Below are 23468 nucleotides of genomic sequence, written 5' to 3'. Positions count from 1 at the left end.
TTTGTTTTTTGTCATGCAGAGCCACGTTTTGGTCTTCTCATTTCCAGGCTGTTCCTGTCTTGTTCCTTTTTCTTTTGCCTCAGCACAGGGTCAGCCAGCCATGAATTCCTATCCAGAACACTCTGCTTCATCTCTGCTTCCCAACCTCTAAATCACATCAGTGTTACATCATAGCACACACAGACACACGCACATAGACACACACGCACACAAACTCACACACTGTGGCCACCATGCCAAGAACTTTTCTTCTCATACAATTCCCCCTCCCTTCTCCCAAACTTTCCTTGTGAAGAGTCATCTACATTTTTAAGCCAATCTTTAACCAAGAAGAACCTGTTTTTATTGTGCTATAATTTTTGGATGGACATCGAGTACTTTTGGTTTAGATGTGCTTCTGAGAAGGCAGTACAGGGCAATAGGCATCTGTTTAATTACTCTTCTGAGTTAAATAGTAACAAATAGGAATCAACAATTGGGGGGGGGGGGGGGGGGGGAAGAAAAAGAAAAGAAGAGTTCTCCAAAATTCAGTTTTTATTTCATTCTTGAGTAATCGTAAAATGTTTAAAAGCAGGAAAAAGTATTTTTTTATTTGTTTAGATGTGAGCTAATCTTTATATTTTTATTTATTTCAGTCTTTGAATTTGGCCAAACCAAATCAAAATACAATATTCTAGGAGCTGAGTAAAGTAGCAGAATATACAGTAGATGGACAACAGATTTCATCATTTAATGCTATTTGTACTGCCGTAAGTCGCTTCCAGTATGCACGCATGCTGGAAGGGAAAAAAGCCATTCTTTACAGTAAGATCTTGTAAACTTTATTTCTTTATTTTGTTTTTTAGTAGCATTCAGCAGACAGGCAGCTGGCACAAAAGATGTTTGATATGCAGACATGGATACATTGTGCACAAATAATCAGTTTTTATCAGTTTTTTTGCACTGGGGAATAAAGCGTGACTGATACTCTGACACTGGGAAAATAACATGCTAAAAAGAAAAAATGACAAACGACCCAAAGAGCTTTCCAGATCTCTTTCAGCAACTTTCTCTTTTTGCTATGAACTCTTTATGTATAGACGACATTTATATTTTCCTCTACATGAGCTTATTTTCCTAGTATTATGTTTGGTTTTGCATTTTTTTGCAGCAGGGCTGAAATTTAATAATAATAATGATAATAATAACAATAGTTTTGTGTTACACAACTATTCTGTGTTTGATATATTAATAAATAGGTTTTTTATGTGTAAAGGTGAAATGAGGCCAATAATAACACAAAAGTTTAGATTTTAAAAGAAAATCTACATTTTGCAAATCGTTGTTTAAGTTAATATTTGTACCATGTGAAAGACTTATACTACATAAATGAAAAGCACCATTCCTACACAGTGTTGTACTTTTTTCTTTTTCTTTTGTGGCTGAATTCCATTTTTACAAGAGGATTAGTGTTATTGTGCTTTGGTATTTGGCACTGACCCAGCTTATAGTACATTAATAATTCAACTTCACAGACTTCTGCTTTTTATCTCAATTTCAAGACTCCTTATAAGCATTTTTAAATACAGAAAGTGCAGTCATCAAGGGGCTTATCACTAACCATAAGTGATAACTAAACTTAAAAATATGTATGTAGAAAATAATGTAATTTGGGTAGTTTGTTGATTTGTTTTTAAAGTCACACATATATATGTAGAAATTTTTCAGTGTATTCACATACTTTTTACAGAAAATCAGACTGCCCATTTTCTTTTCCTGTTTTGGTATTCTCTTAGTGTACTGGACCTTTCACAGGAATGCACCAGGAGTTCCGGCAAATTACAGAACCTTCGGTTTTTTATCAGCAAATCTTCAGAAGGGGGCTTCTTCAAAGAAATAACTTCCCACTTCACTTCTTAAGCTGAACAAAAACTCCTTTTAAATGAATGGCTTTTGCTCACAGCTTGTGGCCGCAGCTGGCAGTATTGTTGCCCACTCTCGTCCTCTGGTCACAGAACAGACAGACAGAGGATGAAGGGGGTTGACACAACAGGTACACACATGAAACAACTGCAATTATTGCACCCCCCCCCCCCTCCTTCTCACCATCTCGCTTGACGAAGCCGATTTATTATAATTTGTTTTATTTCGTTTTATTCTCCTCCGATGTGTTTGTTGTCTGGAATGTCTAGGAAAAGTGTAACCAAGACAATCTTTGATTCTCTGGTTTGGTTTAATGAAGATCACTGAAGATCTGAAAAGCACTGCAGGCCACGTATTGTTAACACAAAACTGGAACTGGACAATACAGATTTCCAAAAGAATGATTACATTGGATTGGAGATGGATGGATGGATGGATGGATGGATGGATGGATGGATGGATGGATGGATGTCCTGAGAAAAAGATATGATGGGGAAGTGCAATAAATGCCCCTCGTGTGTTATCAGTTCATGTGTGTAAAATAGCTAAAGCACTGTGTATGCGTGGGTGTGTGTGGGTGTGCCTTGTACAGTAAAATGCTTAAAGTGCTCAACAAAAATAGAAAAGCCCTACATAGATCTGTTCCATCCACCAACAATCTAAAGAACTCTACCCGCATCGCTTTGTGTGTAATGACCACAAGCATGCGATTTCTACGATATCGACCTGCTCTGCTCTTTTATGAAAACATATCCAAATGCCTCAAATTAAACCATGTGTTTGACAACTGTAAACTGTTCTTCAGTCGCTGATTTATCTGTTCTTCGATTCTTCGCGCGTGAAGACGTGCAGTATTTCCTCTGACCTTAATCTTCCATGCTACCTCAATTTGTTCCACTCTGTGCCCAGATGAATCTAAAGTCAAGAGCTTTTTTTCCTTTAAGTCTGAAATAGATTTGCGTTACTTAACCCATTGTATAAAACTGAACCCTGTTTTACATCCTCTTCCACAACTACACAAACTTTTGAGAAAGGTAGAATTGGTCAAGAAATCTGGATGAAGGAAAGCCCTGACCTTGCTGACTATCATACTCTGCTCTTGGAGTGATCTGACCTTAAGGAGGACCCTTAAGGACAATGCGGTACCTGGCAGGTCAACACGTACTGGGGTAAGTGATGGGGCGGGGGGGGACAAAAGAACTAACTGAAATACATGAAGGTGGGTAAACTAACTGGAGCCAAAAACTAGAACCAAAGCACTAAGGTGGTTTCATCTTTAAGCTTTAGTTAACAGGAAACACTATCTACATATGCTAAGTGTCAGCAAGAAACTCCTTTTTTCATTTTTATTTTGTCCATCATCTCCGTCTGCTTTGCTAAAACTGTACTTATAGTTTATTTGAAGGCAAAGTGAAAAGTCCACACATTAGCAGATAATCTGTGTTGAACATCAGTATTAGTTAGAGGATAAACAAATCAAGGTTATCCTGAATGATTCATTTACAGATACTGGAATCTAGATGGAAGAGAGAATAGGGAGAAAAGAAAGAGAGAGATGTGCTAAAGGATTAGCTGTGAGAAGCTTTCCTGCGGTGAGTAGGCCTTCTTTTTTCCGGGAACACCAGGAACACTGTAAGGTGATTACTGTGTCGTTTGCCATCGGTCCAGTGGTTAAGCACTATGGACACAAGAGCTTGACTGGCTCTACTCAGCACAATGGGAATCAGAGCAAGACTTTTTACTCCCCCCCCCCCCTTTTTTTTTTACCTGCCTTTCATCAACCAATGTGCAGACAAAAAAAAAGTGTGTTTACTCTTTAAATTAAATATTGTCGACTGAGAATCTGGCAACTAAAAAAAGGAGCAGGGAAATCTGGCAAATTGAGCCAGGAAATATATCGGAGAGATGTTTGTAATTCTGCTTTGCTGGAGAGAGCTTGGTTTTTACACTTTGTATAAGTGTGTGTGTGTGTGTGTGTGTGTGTTAGGTTTGCGATAGGATGAAAAAATGGGTGATGAGGAGAGGAGAGGTGGTTCTTTTCTTTCCTCTCAATGAAAGGCAGATGTGGTCTTTCCACAGGAAGTAGACAAGACGTGGTAAATGGTGGAGACAAGGAGTCAGCTCACATACACTCACCTAAACACATACGGCTCTTTAAAGTGTAATTAATAATGTATATTTTTATGCTTTACAAACACCCACACCATATGCATATTAATAAAACCAGTAATCATTTTTGTGTATGTGCATATATGTAGTGTGAGTATCACAGTTATGATAACAGCTTATGTTATTATTGTTGGGCAGATCATGTTTAAATAGAGAAAACACTTGAAGAGAATTAAAACTGCACTGGTGGATGCATATTAAAAATATTTACATTAACAATTTATTTCTTGACGGACTATTGATGAACTCGATGGAACCTGACTGCTGCTGATTAGTTGCAATCATACAACAAGACTGTGGAAGATAATGAATTAATGAGTTTCATGCAAAGGGTACCTGGGGGCACCAGTGCTATCAGACATCCAGAATGAGCTCAGAGCGGAGCTACAGCTTATTCTTGTTGCTTCTTCAGTTTAGTGGATTTATGCATCTGATCAGGATTTTCCAAGAGCTTCCAGCTGGTGGGAGACCCCAGCATAGGCAGTGAGATTATACACTATATGGAAAAGTAAAACTCTTTGGTGTTTCCAGTCCTGGAAACACCAAAGAGTTTGCACATAGTTGTATAGTCTAGCTTTATAAACATTTGTGAATTAAAGGGGTCGTCCTGAAGCACACGTTAAATTCACATATCATAAAAGGATGCCACCACTGCAACAAGTCAGTTTGTGAAATTCCTTCCCTCCTAGATATTCCACAATTAACTGTAAGTGGCATCATTACAAAGTGGAAGAGTTTAGGAACCACAGCAACTTGTGCGCACTGAGACACACAGTGTGTAAATGTTGCCAACACTCTGCTAAATCAGTGACTGCTAACTTCTAGACCTCCTGTGGCATTAACCTCAACACAAAAACTGTGCATCACAAGCTTTATGACCTTTGTTTCAATGCTAAGCCACTGAAATGGCATAAATGGCGTAATAGTTCTGTCTGTATATGTACTCTTTTTTTTTTTTTTAGGAGAGCTCTGGGAATCCCCCAGGTAGGGCTGAAGAATGTTGCTAGGACAACTGGACTACTTTGTCTAACCTGCTCAACCACTGTGAGCTGACTTGGGATATGTGTCAAAAATGATCGTGTCTTTGAAGTCAGAATGCACCAGCAATGCAGCTCACGCGGAATCAAAGTTATCCTTGAATTATCATTCAAAAACAGACACAACATTTACATAAACGAAGCAGATAATAAAAAATATTCCGCATCTAGCAGTAAGCTTATACTACATATTTAAAAGCTGAAACTAGATAGGGCTTCTCACATTATTCTTTAAATGTTGCCAATATCAGATTCCAGAATGAACTAGTTACTCTGCTCAAATGACCTGGATGGCCAAAAGGACCACAACAATGATGTCACCGTTGTTGAGACCACTACAGTGCAGTGAAATGAGTCGAATTTATATGAATGATTGTGTGTTTGTGTGATGATGCAAAGTTGAAGCCGGGAGTTGTTGAAGCATGAAATGAACGGCTTCACTCAAAGAGATTTCTTACAAAATTTCAGGATTTAAAGGACCGGTGCCGCTTTCAGCTCCTCTTCACAAGAGCAAGACACACAGGTTATGCGAGTGATGTAAAAGTTGCAGTGCACCAGTGATGCCCTTTCATCTGAGCAAGTCTGATCCTGTGCAAAATCCCAGTACAATGGACAGATATGCTTTGTCACAGCAGTGTGTTTGAAAAAGGTCGTGTGGGGGATAGCGGTGGAGATAGTAAAGAGGCTTTCAAGCCACAGTAAATTACACATTTTTAAATTTATTAATAGAAAGAAAAAACTTTGTGTACATTTCATCTCATACACTCAGTTAACCATACATTCAAGGCAAACATTAAAATTCATACTTTTTTAATACAGCAAAATGTAGCTGTACTCATTGCCTTCATCGAGGTATTCACCATATGCCTTAATGAACTGTGAGTTGCAAGGAGCAAACAAACAGAATGAAAGCATTGGCGAGGCTGTCAGAAAGGCTGAAAACCTGGGCTATAGTATCTTTAAAAGTGCAACCGCAATAAAAAAAAAGACAACTACAAAGCTTAGCCTTGATGCCAGTCGAGCTTGTGAGTCTGAAATCTGTAACTTTTAGAAAGTAATTTCTGCATCGCATTGTCTAAGTCTTTCTAAGATAACTGGGAGGCGACTCTTTGAATGGGCAACCCAGATTTCGGTAATACAAGGACGCTGCTCAACTGTTCAGTCACAAAGGTAGGCCTTTGGATCAGTTTGTGTTGACAGGCTGCCTCAAGATCTGCAGAATTATCACCTGTTAGGAACCTCAGCAGCTGTGAACATGTGTGACTTTCACAAATTTCTTTTGATCAATAGAGTCATTGTGACTGAAATAAAAAGATCACTATGACACATGCTTTAGTCTACTCCATTCTGCTCTTGTTTAGTGAAATAATGACACGAGCACAGCGTCTCAAAATCATGTTCCGTGGTGCACTGCAAAAAAAAATCATTCCAGAGTTCTGACAGAACAACTCTCAAAACACCTCCGTAGCCCACAGCCTTTTAAAGCCTTCAGATTCACCTGCAATTGAATGTCTTCTGCCAAGATCATCCTTCAGATGTACATATTTTTTTTTTAAAAATCTACGTTCCAGGGCTCTAGAGTGCGACCAATTTGGTCGCAAATGCGACCAAATTTTTCAGTGGTGCGACTAAAAATAAATATTTGGTCGCACAGGTGCGACCAACTGTTCCGGTAACAAAAAAAAAAATCTCTGTAACTCTCCGTGTGGTCAACAACAGACACACATTATGCCCCTATCGTGGACTAAACCAATCAGAGATAGTCAGGGGCGGGACCTCTCTGATTGGCCGTGGTCCAGTTGAAAGTGCAGGTGGAAGAGAGAGGTGACTAGCTTGAATAAAGCGATATCAATTCATTAACGGATTCCACACAAAGACCTAAACACGGAGCGGACCCAACACATCAGAATCAGCTTCGTCTTTCTCGGCTTTCTCACCCGACGGCCTGAACACGGACACGCTGTCGGAGCTTAGCGATTCTTCGGGTCCGCGCTGTGTTTACGTCTTTTTGCGCTGATTCTGAGCTGCAGGTTTTGCCTCTCTCCAACCAAAATTCACCGAGCCTGCAGCAAAAGAAGCAGCAAACTGCGCTTCACATTTGATCAATGTCGTCATGAATTCCCTCTGACTTTTGCTGTTTTGCTTCCACCACGATAAAAATCACACTTCCTGCACAGCTCTCTCTCTCTCTGTACTTCAGGAACAGTTTCCCGTCTCAAATCTGTTTTCTGCATTATTCATTCGCTTATTACCCACCAGTCTAGCGTTGTTTACAGCGCTTTTTCTTTTTTCACTTAAATGACCTCGGACAAGAAAGCCTAATTTCTGCTGTTCAATACTGAAGAAATTTAAATTTCTTAAAATTATGCAAAATTGCAGAATATTTTTAAGGTTATCTGCTATAAAAAGCCAGACCAGGAAAATCTCCTTCATGTTTTCCTGTGTTTTATTCTCAGTTACTTTCACACAAAGGCATCTGCTGTGATTTTCACAATTCTGATGAAGTCTCATGTGTATCAGTACTGATACATGATCAGAATTATAATATTTCTGACTGTCTGAGGCTAAATTGAATCAAATCAGGACTTTGAGAACCGGAATTGAATGGATTATAGAAATCAGTGATGATACTCAGCCCTAGTGAGCAGCCTAGGCCTGAGAGAAGTGGATGTACTGTAGCTGTGGGTAATAAGAAAAGATGAAAAGAACTATTGATAACTTTTTTGTTAAGTTAAGGCCTGATCTGTCTGAAATTCATAGCCAGTGCTCTGACACGGTGCCATCAATATTTGAATGCTGAAAAAGCACAGTGTATCCAGGAAACACATTATATGCTGCAGTAAATGCACTGCCCAAGTGTCCCCTCTCCCCACGGCCTTTCAGCAGCAGACAGCAGCAAACAGGTCGTCAGAGGAGGCCAAGATGATGATTAAGTTTTTAACATTTTCTACAATATTGACAAAGCACTTTAAGCACAAGTTTGTTAGTTAATAATTTAGAAATTAATATTGTCTGTATGGACTTCCCCCCCCAAAGAAAGTGCACATGTAAAACTGCGGTGTTAAGCGATGCGGTTGAAAAATTTGAGTGCGCCTAACTTTTGTGCCGGTACGCCTAAATTTTTAAAGTTAGGCGTACCGGTGCGCCCATGTCAAAAAGTTAGTCTAGAGCCCTGCGTTCACTAAGAGGTTTTGCAAGTTCCTGAAGAATCTTTAATGAGGAACAAAAAATATTCTTGACTCGCTTTTTCTGGTGATTGTTTCCTGTAATATTTCCACAGAAAGAGGCAAATTCACGTATATTCTTCAAAGCATCCACGCCGAGTACTGCTGCATGTAAAAATATTTCAAAAATACACGGGTATTTTTCAAAACGCAGATTTTTCTATGCGTTTGCACCTTTTGTCCACACATAAACGGCGTTTTCGGTCACTGAAAACAGAGATTTCTAAAAAACGCCTGCCAGGGTGGATAATTTCGAAAACTCAGTTTTTTAGGAATATATCGCCACCTGTTGCTTTGGCATGTTCCTAGCAGCGTTTTCCTTCATTTCTGCGTTTACGTGTGGACGGGATTATTTTTTAAAACAAAAATGGAAAATCTCCGTTTTCAAAAATACCCGTGTACCTGTGGACGTATCAGCTGGGTTAAAAAGAAAAGAAAACCAGAAACTCACACCTTTCACCTGCAAATGCTGCTCTGCTTCTAACGTAGCATGACATCACAAGTAGCTATCTCTGCAGGTATTCTGGGAGTATAATAACAAATGTCAAGTGTGTCATGTGTCTCTTCACTTTATTGTGCGGTTGTGACTCTGTTCAGCTCTGAATGTTTGTCAGCAGAGGTGTCTGTCCTACTGGATGTTAAACAGAAAGGTAAGACCGGTAACTTTCTTATTTGGAATTTCTGAAAACTACATTTATTTTACTCCATTCACTCCTTTTCCCATGTTATATTTTTTTTTCAATTTTTCTGAACCTTGTTTTATTGGAGATGCAAAACCTTCAAATAGCAAACAGAATACATGCACGTCATTTTAAAGAAAGAGGTTACTTTGAGGCAGTTCTTGCTGTTGCTCTGATAACAGCTTAACACTTAATCAAAGCTCCATCTTCTATTATCTTGTATTGCGCTGCAAAATGTTGTGCTGGGACTTTACTTTTGAAACTTGAATCCCTAAAAGCAGTTGCAACATGTCCAATAACAGCAATAGCATGTCAGTGACAAATATGACAGGAATAAAAAAACAAAAACAAAACCCGTTTCCCAAATGTTTTTATTTGCTATTTAACCCAGATTTTATTTGAAGATATAGGACCAGAGGCTATTTTACTGACTCTTATCGTGGTTTTATTTTGTGTGTTTTAATTTAAAAATATTTTTTGCATGCTTTTATTATTTCCTACCAACATCTTCCTAATCAAAAAAGTTATCAACACCTCCGCAGTCACTGTGTAGAAACGACAGGAAGTCAGCACAGACAGAGAGGAGACGCACAGCAGACACGCAGCGGAGCTTCAGCAGAGCAAGAGGGAAGTAACAAGATGGACATTGCAGACAGATGGGATGCAAAACAAGACCTGGGATTGGCCATGAAGTTGTGTTTGTGGAACTGGCGTCTGATGTGGAGGAGATGGACCCAGTAAAAGGTGCTTGCAGTGAGACACAAATCCAGTGAAAATAATGCCAGAGCATTTGTGTTGAGACTGTTGCATGCACATTATATCTAAGACTGGCCTGCTAATATAATTGGTTTTAGTTGTGTGTGTGTGTGTGTGTGTGTGTGTGTGTGTGTGTGTGTGTGTGTGTGTGTGTGTGTGTGTGTGTGTGTGTGTGTTTTAAGGCCCTCTGCATGTTTTAATTGTATATATTTTTTATTATTTTCTAAAATCTCTTACACTGGGTATTGCACTCCTTGGCTAAAATCCCCCCTTTCCCCCCCTAGCTGCCCACCAACTAATGAAAAAGAACCTTATTTTCCTTTAGGAGGTACAACAGACTAACAAAAAGGTGCTTTATCGTTTTCCTTTTATCCTAAATTTAAAACAGATATGTAGATTTTCCAAATTATAATAATTGTTTTACATTTATGTAAAACTTCTAGATCTCATGATATGATTCACTCATTAGAGCAGCTGCCGTTCATGTTTTTTCATGCATCATAATGTTTACTCGATTCAAACTTAATTCCCGTAGTCATGTTGCCTCATAGTATTTATCAGTGGCTTGTGTGAGTCTTATGACACAATACATTTAAATCATAAATAGTAATTGTAATATTTATGTAAACACTTCAACCACACATCGGATATTTATGAACAAAACATTAAAGTTGAAAAACTTTGTTAACATTGATTGCTTTGTGCAACAGTGACTGGAAACTAAACTAATCCCTGTTTTGAGGGTTGGATTCAAAATGATGTTAAAAGTCAAAGATAAAAGTTACAGTCTAATCCAACTTGCTTCATAATCTGGCTCATTAGTATGTATGGCCCCCATTTGCCCATATGTACTCCCAACATCTGGTCATTCTCCTGATGAGACAGTGGATGGTTTACTGGGGGATCTCCTTCCAGACCTGGATCAGGGTTCCTGGACAGTCTGTGGTGTTATTTGGCAGCAATACATAAAGTCCCTGAGGCTGTAAATTGGATTCAAGTCTTTGAGGAATGTGAGGGCCAGCCAGTGGTATCAATGGCCTCATCATCCAGGACACTTTAGCCACACGAGGCCAAGCATTGTCCAGCACAGGAGGAACCCAGGGCTCATGGCACCAGCATAAGGTCTGACAATGGGCCTGAAGATTTTATCTCAGTACCCAACAGCTGTCGGGTTACTATTGGCGAGCACGTAGAGACCCTCCCAGGATCTGCCTCCACAGATCACCACTGCCCCACTGCCAAACCGGTCATGCTGGACGGTACTGCAGGCAGCATATCAGTCACCATGATGTCTCCAGACTCTTTCACATCTGTCACATGTGCTCGGAATGAACCTGCTCTCATCTGTGAAGACAACAGAATGCCAATGGTGGGCCTGCTAGCTCTGATGTTGTCTGGCAAATGGCAATCTAGATGCATGATGCTGGTCTGTGAACACAGGTACCACCCTCATGCCACTCCCATAGAGCCTGACTATGACAGTTTGATCAGAAATATACATGAGTACCCCTCTGGAGGTCATTTTGTAGTGCTCCTCCTGCAGTGCTCCTCCTGTTCCTCCATACACATAGGGCTAAATGTCATTCCCACTGTTGGGCTGATGCCCTACAATGGCCCTATCCCATCTCCTGGTATCTCTTCCACACTCTTGAGATTGTGTTGGGAGGCACAGCAAACATTCTTGCAACAGCAAATATGGATGTACCATGCTGGAAGAGCTGGATGGGCTGCGCAACCTGAATGAGCTGCTTCACGCTGCCAGGAAATGCCAAGGGCACTAACCAAAACCAAAACTAGAAAAAAAAAGAAATAACAGAGAAAGCTGACTCTGTGTTTCCCTTATTCTTTTTCCGAGTTTTATTTCGTTTGCTGATAGGTATAATTGTTTTGTTCCCCTGCTGCTTCTTTTACCAGCGCAGGTGTATATCCACTACTCTAACTGCACCTCACGGATTACTGTGCATCGCATTTCTGGATGAAGTAGAAACTTTACTGTATGCTATTAAGCACTACACCGGATCTACCAATCACTGAACCTGTGCTTTAATCTCCTTCATTTTGTCTCACTCTTTAGCCTGTCTCTTTTCTCCTTACTGCCTATCCTTCTGCATTTATTTCTTCACCCACCATTTCACCATTGAGTTCTTCTCTTACTCATTACAGTGATGTGAGATTAATTTAAGTACACGGACTAGGCGCTAAACTAGTCTATCTGTGGGCTTTTTGGCCCTTCCAAGATGTCCATGCAATCTCCTCTGAAAGGAAAGGGGCTATTAAGCAGCGCATCAAAAAAGGATGGAGAGAATCAAACCGAGGGCAATTGAACACAGGTAGACAAACAAATTCACACAGTGACACCGGGAAGAAATTGAGGTGTGCATGTGCGTGTGTGTTTGTAGGTCTTCGTTCTATTGTCAAGTATTTAACAAATACCCTGAGTGTACGGTTGCAGCGTCTGTGAATACAGCAAACATATGTTGGTGTTTCAGGCTCAAAAGAAAACTGAGCATATGTAGGTTACATCTCTGTATAAAGTCTCAAAGAAAGGCTGTTTAGATGTCAAGATGTTTTTGATAGCATGTACAGTATCCAAAAGACAGTCATAAAAACAAGAGTGCAGTAAGTATAAGACAGGGAAGTCACTGAAAATGTTCACTACCACTTCAAATTTACATGCACCAAATGCATTCAATCCAACAATCGCCTAATTCCACATGCTCCCTCAACTCAAATGATCCATCAAAAAGCAACAAATGAGTCCTTCTTATGCAAAGGAACAATAAGGAGATCCCATGCATCAGCATTACTTTGAGTGGGATCGTTATAATATTCGACATTAGCACCACTTTACCAACAGAGCAGCTGAAAGTGCAGAAGAGAGCACAGTTCAGGGTGTCTTAACAAAATACAGAAGAGGCTGTTCTGTACAGGTTACTGGGCAGCGTTACTTTGCTTGATTTATTCATGAAATACTTTTTTTAAAATTGTTTTTAAATGCGACTTCTTGCCCAGTGATGTCTATGTATGCAGCATATTGATCATAAAGACATTTATTGAATTAGTTTGTCAAGATTGTCCAGGTTTTTCAGTGCCCTGATGAATAATGCACAGCCCACAAACTTGTAACATTCAATTTCTGGCTGCCTAAGCCTTTAATGCATCATACGCCCTTCTTTTTCTTCTCATTCCCCAGCTGTATCTCCTCAAGTGCTTGAAAAATGCACAAATGGAAAGTTGTCTGAAACCTCTTAGCTCAGGTTTCATTTCCAAGGCAGGCATTTCACCAGGCATGGTTTGACAAACCGGTAACAAAAATATATGAAATAGCAAGCTAGCTGAGGCACAAAGCCCGATCCATTTGAGACAAACGGTGAAAGTAAACCAAAGGCTTTCTGCCAGACCTCTCACAAAGGTCTCGTCTGTTATCGGGCTTAATAAACTCCATTTAATGGAAAAATGAAAAAAGAAGCCCCTACTTTGCTATTTAGGGATGTCATAATACAAAAGAGTATGAATTCTACTGTATGATATTCAATGGCATCGAGTTTATAAAAAAATATGGGAAAAAAATTAATCTATTTAAATTCACAAAAGCACATCTGCACACAGTGTGTGTTAGCTCACATACATACACAACATTGTACTCAGACAGTAGAAACAGCAATTACCTAAAAAAAAAAAAAGTATAAGCGCTGCCCCAGTAAACAAAGAAAATGTTCAATAAACACAAAACTAAACTAAACTTTTTTTAGTTTTGAAAATAAAGTCAACAGATTGAAGTTGTATGGAACACTGGACTGTTTATGCTACTTTTAGACAGTGACATGATGTGTATTATTTGATAGAAGTTATGGGAAACAAGTGGCATCAAGTCAAGTAGAAAGATCGTGGACAAAGTACAGATTCAATCCAAGAAGTAGATTAACATAAAAGGTATCCCTGATTAGCCAGAAGTGCTTATTTCCTATTTATTTAATGTATCAATCTTATATCTTTAAGGGTTTATAAAAAGTGCAAAGACCACATGTCCATGTGCTTCCCACAGGCTTGAACCAATGTGGTTCTGGAATGGGATTTCCCTGAAGAAAGAATGCATTCAACATACAGTGAAAATCCCTCTGATTTATTTGGTCAATGTCTGCCTCATCCACTCTCACTGTACAATGCATAAGGACTACCTAAGGCATGAGAGGGAATTGATCTCCTGTCAGACTGTGAGTCGGGCTCTCTCCTCTCAGATCACCACTTTTCTGCTGTGATTTCTTCAACCGGGGATCAGCTGACATTGGCGAAGAGTTTAAATGGGTTCAAATATGTTAATTATTAATGAGAAAATTACCCCACCAAAGTCCATGTGGGGTTTTGTGTTTGTCTGCCCACCTTTTCTTTTTTTTCTGTGTATCACCTGTCTAAACCAAAATAGATCCAGATCTCAAAGCTTTGTTGCAGAATTTAAATTCTAGAATTCAAAAAGAAACTGAATAGGAAGGATTATATAAAACGGATCTCTAAACAATACCTGGGGTGATCTCCTTATTTCGCTTACAATTAGCCTTATCAGTGTTCATTTAGCTTAAAAATAATATGGTGAAAAAGCGATGAGTAGACGCTGCGCTCGCAGATATCAGAGTCGGAGAAATACATAAAGCTTCAAGATAAAAGAGGTTTTCTCTGCTGTCTGCCTTTCCTTCTCCTTTAAAAAATGCTTTTGTTCTTTTTGTTGTTCTAATTTTGTTGTTTTGTTCTGAATAATTTGCACTCGTGTTTGAAAATACAATGAATCATCACAGTAATGCTGCCTTCCCCTGAAAAATAGCAGGGCCGCAGTGACAGTTTGTCACACATAGACATACCAACGGTTTTTTGTTTTCTTCAGCAGTATGGCCGCTCGCGATGCCGGGTCATAAATTTCTTCAATAACTTAGCTAGACATCACACACCGACATCACAAGGGCACATCCATTATTTTAGGGTAGATGCTATAAATGACCCAAAGTCTCACTGCAAGGATAAAGCCACTTGTTTCACCGAAGTTAGCGTTGTTCGCTTTGATTGCTTGCATTTTGGATTTTGTGCTGCTCGTTTTTCATTTTCTGTTTGTTTTTTCTGCCCCCACGCATGGCAATACGTCAAATATGCGCACAGGACATTGGAATAATCTGACACCATACATTTACTATAAGCACAAAAGTTATATCAGTGAATAATCATGAGACAAAACGCAGACTCATCAGTTTTCTTAAGTGCTCTTTTTTGATAGCTAGTGCTACAGAAGTGTTCTAATACATGAAGGAGTACAAATAAATACTATTTTGTAAATTTGATTAAAAAAAGTTGGGTGGGTTTTCCCCCCGTAGCTATGTGAGAGATAATACATTTAATATTTTATCAGATTTGATGTTTAGCCAGTGAACACAGAACCAGTATGAATTATTTGATTTTTTTAATGGCTTTTTGAGGTGAAAAGTGCATTCTGTTTTACAACGGAAAAATGTTATCTACAGATGATAATTTATTGCCTTTTCACTAGCAACCTTATCGCCTTTGTAATAACCATCCTTTCAACACAGCCAATGGTCTGTCAATGGTTGGTTAAGAAATGATTGCAGAGTCTTAGATCAAGGGGCTCCTCACCTGAAACTGACCAAACAAGTCCTGTTTGTGGGGCTGCCATTCTTTTGCCATTCAAGAAAAGAGAAGTATTGATCCGGGGGATTCTCTTAAGCGCTGTAGTTTGTCCTCTGAGGGTGCAGCTGAAGGCTTGGAATGGAGAAGTAAACAGGCACTTGGTAAATAAAACACCTAGGTCAACATAGCCATTTCACCCATTAACCTGTTGCAGGTTCGAGCATTCTGTCTGTGGAAGTGGACAAACCTGTAACTTGGTAAACAGAGAAGAGCTGGTCATTCAGGGGTCAGAAAAATGAAGTGCACTCGTTTTGGACGAGTGAACTACTTTAGATTCATGCTTTTCACTTTTGCTCTAATTCGCTTACATTTGTTATTTCTGTTCTAATAGTTACTTTCCTTGGATTTTGTGTTTTATGAAAAAAAGTTATTTTGGTTACACAAATGTTGTCATATTAGTATAAAATGCTTGAACTACAGTCTGCAGGAGATTGTGTGTCTGTGGGATCAAACTAAAATCCACAGTGAAAGATTTTTGGCTTTCACCATAAGCACATGGCAACCAAAAAAAGTACCTCCTGACCAAATCCAGCAAGGCCAGAGGTGAGGGTCAGGGGTCAGAGAGGTGTGGCCTCAGTGCCGGAGACGCCCCCAGGTTTACACAAGTGTAAAAAGAGTCCATTCAGTTTGGCTGCATGGGCAGAGTTTCACAAAGGTCCACTGTGTGGGGCCTATACACACACCCCCCACCCACAGACACTCATACACAGGCGCGCACACACATCACCTCCAAGCGCCGTGGCTACACAGGATACAGACAATGGGGGGTTTCTGGTCAGCAGAGCCTCAAAGATCTTAACCTGAAATATTTTCCTTCGTGACAGAACCATTAACCAGGTTTTCCTGTCACCTCTGTCTATGCTTGAGAATTTAGTCTGAATCGAAGCCTAAAACTTTGTGTTCGTTAGAAGGTAGGAGAGTAAATAACTACTAAGAAACTGTAAGATTGACACAGTACAGCTACAGTTTAAATAATGCAGTCATAAAAAACTTTGGCTGAGCAAATACACGCCGAAGATCATCAAACATTATTATGTTAGGTTATTCTAACAGTCAGCATGCGTTATAATATGATACCAAAATGTTCAAATGGCTACCACCATTACCCTGAAAATAACTTTTGACCTTATATCTGTCTGGGGGTCTAAAAAGCTGATTTGGTGAGACCCAACCAAACACTAATACTGAAGACGAAGGCCTTGAAAAATGGGTCGCACAGCTTAATTTTGATATGAGTTTAGTAAGCTGTAGGTTTTAGGAAATGCTGTCCAGATAGCAGTAAAAATGTTGTTTACTTTTAGTGGTTTAATAGCACGGATATGATGTCTTGGTGGGTATTTACACGAGTACAACAGTTTAAGTGTGATTGACCTGAAATGAATTTCACAATCTGTGGTCATGGTAATGAGGCAAAATAATGCCATGTTTCCCAGCAACAACATGGCTCCATTATTTTTTAATATTCAATATATAGACATAATATTTAATTTATTTTGGGGAACTGCAAAGCTCTGTGGCACAGACAAATTAAAAAATATCAGACTTTGACCGCCTCTCGTCCTGTGGTTTGTAAGGACGTCTTTCTCTTAATAAACTGCACGTGCCCAGTCTGACTTGTTTTCTGAGTTTCCCCTGAATCTGTGACATATTTTGCTTTTAATTTGGATCGGATTGCTCTAATTATTTTCAAGATTATGGGCCTGATCACATTCCTGAGTATGGTTTTGAACAAGAAAACTGATAATTAGCCAATCGGATTCAGGAGAACTTTAATCATCCCCAGGGGGAAACTGCAGTCGCTTAAGATTGTGAAGTTGTAAAATTTAGTAATAAGTTTTAATAATTGAAAATGAATGTAAAAAAAAAATTACAATTTAATTCAGCAGCAAGAGGATGAAATGTGTGGATGGCCAAAGTGTTTAGTCATTATAACTCTGGGGGTGAACACACTTCTCTGGCTGGCCAGAACAGCGTGTGAAGTGTGGGAGAGGTTGTCCATGATGGAGAGGACTTCTGACATCTTTCTCTGTGCAGACTGGGGATTGTCCAGCTCCACCCCAGCGACTGACCCAGCCTTCCTGAAATGTTTTGGTTTCGTCCGTCATCAGGCTTTTGTCCAAGCAGACTACAGTGTAGGAAACGGACACCACAAACTCACAGGAGATCTGCAGCATGGTGCCACTTAAAATGAAAGTGTGGAGCCTTCACAGAAAAACAATCTTAGCCTTAGTGTACTGAAAAAATGAGTAATACTGCTTGTATTTGTTATTTTATTTCCATTTGTCTGTTTTTGCTGTTTTAACTGGTTACTTTTCTCATTTTATTTCACTGTGCTCTGTAAATCTCTCTGTAAATGTGCATATATACAAAAACTATTACTCTTACTCATGATTATATTAATCCTGGATCTCCTTGCCTCCTTTATTTGCTGATGTGGAGTTGCACAGAACTGTGCACCATCCTTTGATATTTCCAAAAAGCATACCATATTTGTATATTAGCTGTGCACATGCATTTATTTTTATTGAAAAGCACTACATAAGGATTTTCATTATTACTGATCACCTTCTTTTAGCAAAGAAAACAACGGTAGAGTGAGCTGCAGTATATATCTGTGGGAATGCAATGGAAACCTGTGCAGCCCAGATAACCTGCCACTGAATCACACCGGAGCTCCTATTAACTCAGTGACATTTAATGATCCCATTCGGAACCAAAACTTCCTCCAGGCAGCCCATCTTTTTCCAACTCTTGGTATTTTTTTTAAAGTGTAGTGATGATCTGGTTTTTATAATTTAGCCCACATCTTCCTTCCCCTCAGTAAAATGGTGGATTATTGCCAGATTAAGGGAGTGCCTTTTTCTTTATCCCTGGGTAAGCCTGCACAGCACGCAGCTCAGAGGTAATGAAGCACTCTGTGATCCGTGCCCGGATGAATCTAAAAATTCCCAGAGCACCACTGTATTTTAAAGGAAATGAGATTTCCCTGAAAGCCTCCGAACCTATGCTTCCCATTTTGAAATGGCTATAAACCGCGGGCCTGCTTACAACCTGGTGCAAGAACCTCGACTTGTTGCTGTTTTTAAAATCATTTCAATAAGCACGAAGAGAAAGCTTGACATTGTAACAAATACTGCCGAGGAAGTGTTTGCTTTCTTTGCCTGAGAAAATGATAGCGATTACTAATTCCAATTGAGCCCGCTTATTTTTCAGTCTGACATTTAAATCTACGATTGCCGTGACCTTTACTGACCACCTGGCCAGTCGCTACTAAAAGATTTCTGACAGGCGGTTTATTAAAGCATCCTGGTGTTTTTACAGTCCAGCGGCTGATCCGTGAGGGTGACTGTCACAGGTACTGAGTCATTTATGTGAGTAGGAAACAAAACTCATGAGAGAAAAACAGAAATTAGAAAAAAAAAACAAAAACTGGTTGAGCAATACAAAGCAAAAGTCATCAGCTGTCTGGGAGTTTGAACAGGAATAAAGTTTCTATGTTACCCAAGACTGTCATGCAGAACTGAAATGCTTGTCTGTTGCTGGTGGCTCTGAATGACAGTCCAAAGACATTTTAGTCAAATGTATCATCTATTAAAAAAAACTAAAGAACACTCTTGATCAGTTTTTATGCCTTGGCTATGAGGCATCTTTTGTCATTTTTGTAAATATTAATGATTATCTTTTTCTTTCCTCTGGAAACCATAAGGCTGCTGTCAGACACTGACTGATAGAGCATGCCGAGTGATCTGTTGCAGACACTGAGCGACCCCGGTCTCCCTGAGAAAGTCTACTCTGACCTGACTCGTCCATTGCTTCAATTTTATCAGCTTCAGTCAGTTGAGTGTTGATGTGAGCCTGAGGTGCGAAGGTGTTCAAACTCATCACGCTGGATGATTTGGCCCTCCCAGCTTTTTTGGCCTTACAGCCGTTGTGTTGTAAATGGTTCTTCTTTAAACTGCACCACTTTGCAAAGGTTCAGTTTTGTAGGATTTTAAACTGCCGGACTTTTACTGGTAAAAATATTCCATTCTACCTCAAACAATATGCATTCCTTAACCACTGAACAGATATATATAAATGTCAACTCATTTAACCCCCAAGGCATTATATTTATGCACTTTGTTAACAGAATAGCTGATAATAAATGTTTGCCATTCAAAATAACAATTACAGTTATTTTGGAATCACACAGATTACATATGTCTGTATAGATTTATGTGCCATGATGGTGAAATATTTCATTTGTTGCTTGTAATCTTTAACCCTCTTAAAGCAGTAGATAAAAAGTTTGCTTAACAATAAAAGAGAAAACAAAGCAGGAGCTGGGGAACATAAATGTTTGCACAAATGGATAACTTGGATAAGGATTTATGTACACATCATGTCCATTCTCTCAACTTCCTTCTGAGTTACGGGCAATTTTTATTTGTGACTTTAGGAAAGTAAGAGCTCTCAAGAAGCACTTAAAGGCAACGTAACAGCAAAAATGAAAATATAGTGACATAAAACCGAGGGTAAAGGATCGCCACTAGACAGTGATCATCATTAGGGCAAAACCATCTATCAAATTTATATCCAGAAAAGAGCCAAATTATGCTTTTACAATAGAGAGTTTTATCAAGCCAAACAATTATGAGGTGAGCTGCCCATTGCATCGCTTGTTATAGGTCAATGGAAAAAAAAGAGGAGGATAAAAACAATCCAGGGCTGGTAATGCACTACAAAACCATTTGGCTGAAAGTCATTCACTGCACTGATCATTTGGATGGATTTTTATAAAACAAGAAATTAGTTGGCCCACAGCTGCATGCGTAGCTTTGTTTCTCCAGTAGTTTCCTTCCTTCCTGTTGTCAGTATTTTAAAACGAGGGACCTAAGACTCAAGCGAATGAAAATTACTTCTATGAAATCAGTGAAATCAGATGCAGATCTTGGATATATTTAATCACACTGAATTGTGAGCTCATTCAGAGTTTTGTTGGCAGTGACTGACACTTCCATGTCTATTAACCCTTTTTTAACATAACATTTGAACCATGTTGTGGTTAAAGGTATTAGATTCTGATTTAGGTATACCCATTTTTCAGTCCATCATTTACTTTGGATGGTTATAAACTTTATTCTAGCCATTACACAGTTAAATCGCGAGTATTATAATTTTGCACTGACCTAAAAATCCCCCTAGTTTCTTGAATATTCCACTGTAAAATCTGTTAATGACAGCAATAGTGGTGTAGCGGTTTGAATTTAGGATTTAAAATAATAATAATTTAATGCGTAGTTCGTAAAATGATAGAAGTGGGAGGATAGGATAGGAAGCTGGAAGCACTAATATCACAGAATATCGATGTGAAACTACATCATTGCCAGGAACACAAATAATGAAATTATAATGTGTTTTGCTTTCTGATTGTAGGACATCAAGTCATGGAACACGATGTTACTTTTTAAGAAGATAGAAAGAGAACCTTTTTTTAATTGAATAATTTCTCCATTTGTTTTTTGGGTACGCTAATTATGTGCCAGACAGCACAGCTACACAGCTTCATCGCTCCTTTGCACTAAGTCATACCTGTCCCTCTGCTACACCAATTTTTGAACCGATATGAATGGAGTGAAAATATTAGAGGGTTTTTTTTATGAGCCCCTCTTCTTGAGTTTCCCTCCTGTAACGCCGAACCCATAAGTCAGCTCCTGGCTCGAGTTAAAGAACAACCGCAGGCTGTGTGTGCGTTCAGGAAGCTGGAGAGAGGGCAGTGTCGCTCACCTTTCACTGCCATACTGTAACACAGGCGTTTGACATGAGACAGCCCCCTAGGTGTCTCACTTTCTCAGTGTTTGTATGGACTGGAGCGCAGCGCCGGCTGCCCGCCTGCCTGCTTCTCGTCTGGCTGCGTTGACGTCAGCGCCGTGTTGATTTGCTAAGGCGAGAGAAGAAAGGAGTTAGAGCATGTTCTGAGAGCGGGTACTGCGAACTGCCTTACTATGCTGTAGCCCCAATCCCCCTGCACTATCCGGAATCAAAACGTGCAACTTAGGTGAGTACCAATCCGGGCTAAATGCAGCTGCAGTTTCCCGGCGACAAGTGCCAGACCCGCTACTCTGCATGTATCTAGTACTGTTTTCTTCGCGTACTTTCATTCACCATATGGATGTTTTGATGTGTTTATAGTGCTGAGGATCGGCTTTTTTATGCGTGTCCCCATTCAACCTCACGCTGAAGTTGACTGCAAACGCGACTTTGGCATGCGAGTTGGACTTGCGCACCGGAGTTCTGGATGAAAACAAGTGTTTACCTGATTGCGCTGCAAGGTGTTGAAGTTTGCATTAACGCACTGTAGCTCAGTGTAGAGATGTTAAGGTTGACGTAACCCCCCCTTCTTCTTCTCGGGCTCGTTAGTATTCTGGAGATCGCAGTCAGAGGACGTGAGGTCTGGCTGTTTCACGGGGAGCCAGACAACATATGACGCCTCGCTGCGTGTGACTTTGAAATCGCGTTAGCTTGTTTTGGTGGAAATTTTGCCCATATTTTTTTTTTTTAAGGACGGCGACACTCATGCTTGTCCTTGTGTCTCCAGACGCACCAGCGTGGCTTATTTAGCCGTGATGACATCATGATGGGGGACTACAGACACTGGTTTTTACACACGAAACAACCGTAAATCCAGTCACTGTACAGGCGCACTGCCATTGATTGACAGCCAGCTAAATGTTTGATTGGTTACCAATAATCGGCTCGCCGTAGCACGCGCAGCACACTGTGAGGTGGGGGAACTGGTAACAGATGGCAAATTGATTTGTTATCGAGTGTGTCTGATCTCTCTCTTCCCCTTTCACTCTTTTTTTCCTCTTTATCCCTTAGGCAGCTTTCCCGAGACCAAACCCCCCTTCTTTCTCCTTCACTGTTACAAGGTAGCGCTACAGTGTTCATCATGCCTCAAAGTCCACCTGTGCGTTGATCAAATGAGAGCTGGCTCAAATCGGAGACCCTTGCCTGCCGTCTGTGTCGCGTGTACTTTTTTAGCAGGCACCGGTATCTGATTGCCCCCCCTCCCCGTACCATTTTGATCTCTCCGCGTTTGTGTCTGTCAGTGTGGCTCATGGTCTGGAATATTGAACGCTGTTTATTCTTGTTGTGGCTGGCTCGTCAAGGCGCGCTATGGCAGACAACTCGTGATCAGATTGATTATGCTGCCTCTCTGTGAAGTCGGCGTGATGTGGTTATTGTCAGCGGTCCATATCGTCCTCCTGGGAGGAAATCTCTCCAGGCTTAATGTACTTAATGTAGTACGTGATGTTTTGCTTAACGCATAATGTTGTGTATAATTTGTCTGGTGCGTCTGGCTAAAATTAACGCCGTCTAGACCCACGCAGCCTTTTTCCTTTATTAATAGAAAACAGACAAAGTCCCCAGACAGCAACTTTACATCCCAGTGAAGCCACAGTTTAGTTGATAACCCACAGAGCGCAACAAGCATTGATCATTTACGGGGCCATAAATCGGCGCTATTGGCATACCTGCAATAAAGATAATGTCGGGTTTTAGGCATGATCTCTGTTTACTGAGAGGCTAATTTCAGTTAGAGGAGAACCTGTGGTTTTATCATTACCTACATTCTACATCGATTTTTGTCAAGGTACGGAAAAGACAAACCGCCCAGTGCCCCAAAAGCCGGGAGAATTATTTTCCGTTACTCTCAGCACTAACAATAGGTGCAGCATCATTTACCCCCTGAATATTCAGATTCAGTGTGTTTAGATGATCTTATTTATATATTATAGAAGGTTTGGCAAGAAAAAGAAACCTTATCATTTTTTCAAGGTTTATTTTTCCTTTCTTCTTTTCTTCTTTCTTCCTTTTCTTTTCTTTTTTTACAGGTGTGAAGGGAGGGAAAGAGCTGCCCAAGTTGTCTGTTTCATAATCTTTAAAAATTAATTTGAAGATTATTATTAATAAAAGCAACAATAATATTACAAATTTAGACAGCGTGTCACTTCTCACCAGACTTCATC

At 39.9% G+C, this 23468-nt stretch overlaps 1 protein-coding gene and 1 long non-coding RNA gene across 3 annotated transcripts in view; one reads left to right on the top strand and one right to left on the bottom strand.

Annotated features, from left to right (window-relative positions):
* Nucleotides 1-21887, bottom strand: part of LOC146661146 (uncharacterized) — a 34921-nt gene extending 13034 nt beyond the window's left edge. Inside the window, exons 1-3 of the long non-coding RNA XR_014913574.1 lie at nt 21752-21887; nt 21223-21376; nt 15403-15528 (exon numbers count right to left, since the gene is read on the bottom strand). This is a non-coding gene — a long non-coding RNA (uncharacterized LOC146661146). The remainder of the gene's footprint in view (nt 1-15402; nt 15529-21222; nt 21377-21751) is intronic.
* The window catches only part of zbtb16a (zinc finger and BTB domain containing 16a), a 146932-nt gene continuing 144808 nt past the window's right edge, over nt 21345-23468 (top strand). Inside the window, exon 1 of one of the 2 annotated variants that reach the window (XM_085421217.1) lies at nt 21345-21493. The gene's annotated coding sequence lies outside the window, so the exon portion shown is untranslated. Of the gene's footprint in view, nt 21494-21829; nt 22221-23468 lie in introns of those variants that run through there. The other variant, XM_085421218.1, reaches the window with a different exon arrangement.

The sequence above is a fragment of the Rhamphochromis longiceps genome, linkage group LG10, assembly GCF_057381845.1.
Source record: "Rhamphochromis longiceps isolate RC_006_pf linkage group LG10, R_longiceps_female_GT1.1, whole genome shotgun sequence".
Lineage (NCBI taxonomy): Eukaryota > Metazoa > Chordata > Actinopteri > Cichliformes > Cichlidae > Rhamphochromis > Rhamphochromis longiceps.
The sequence above is the reverse complement of the archived record's forward strand: the minus strand, read 5'-3'. Positions and strand labels throughout refer to the sequence as shown.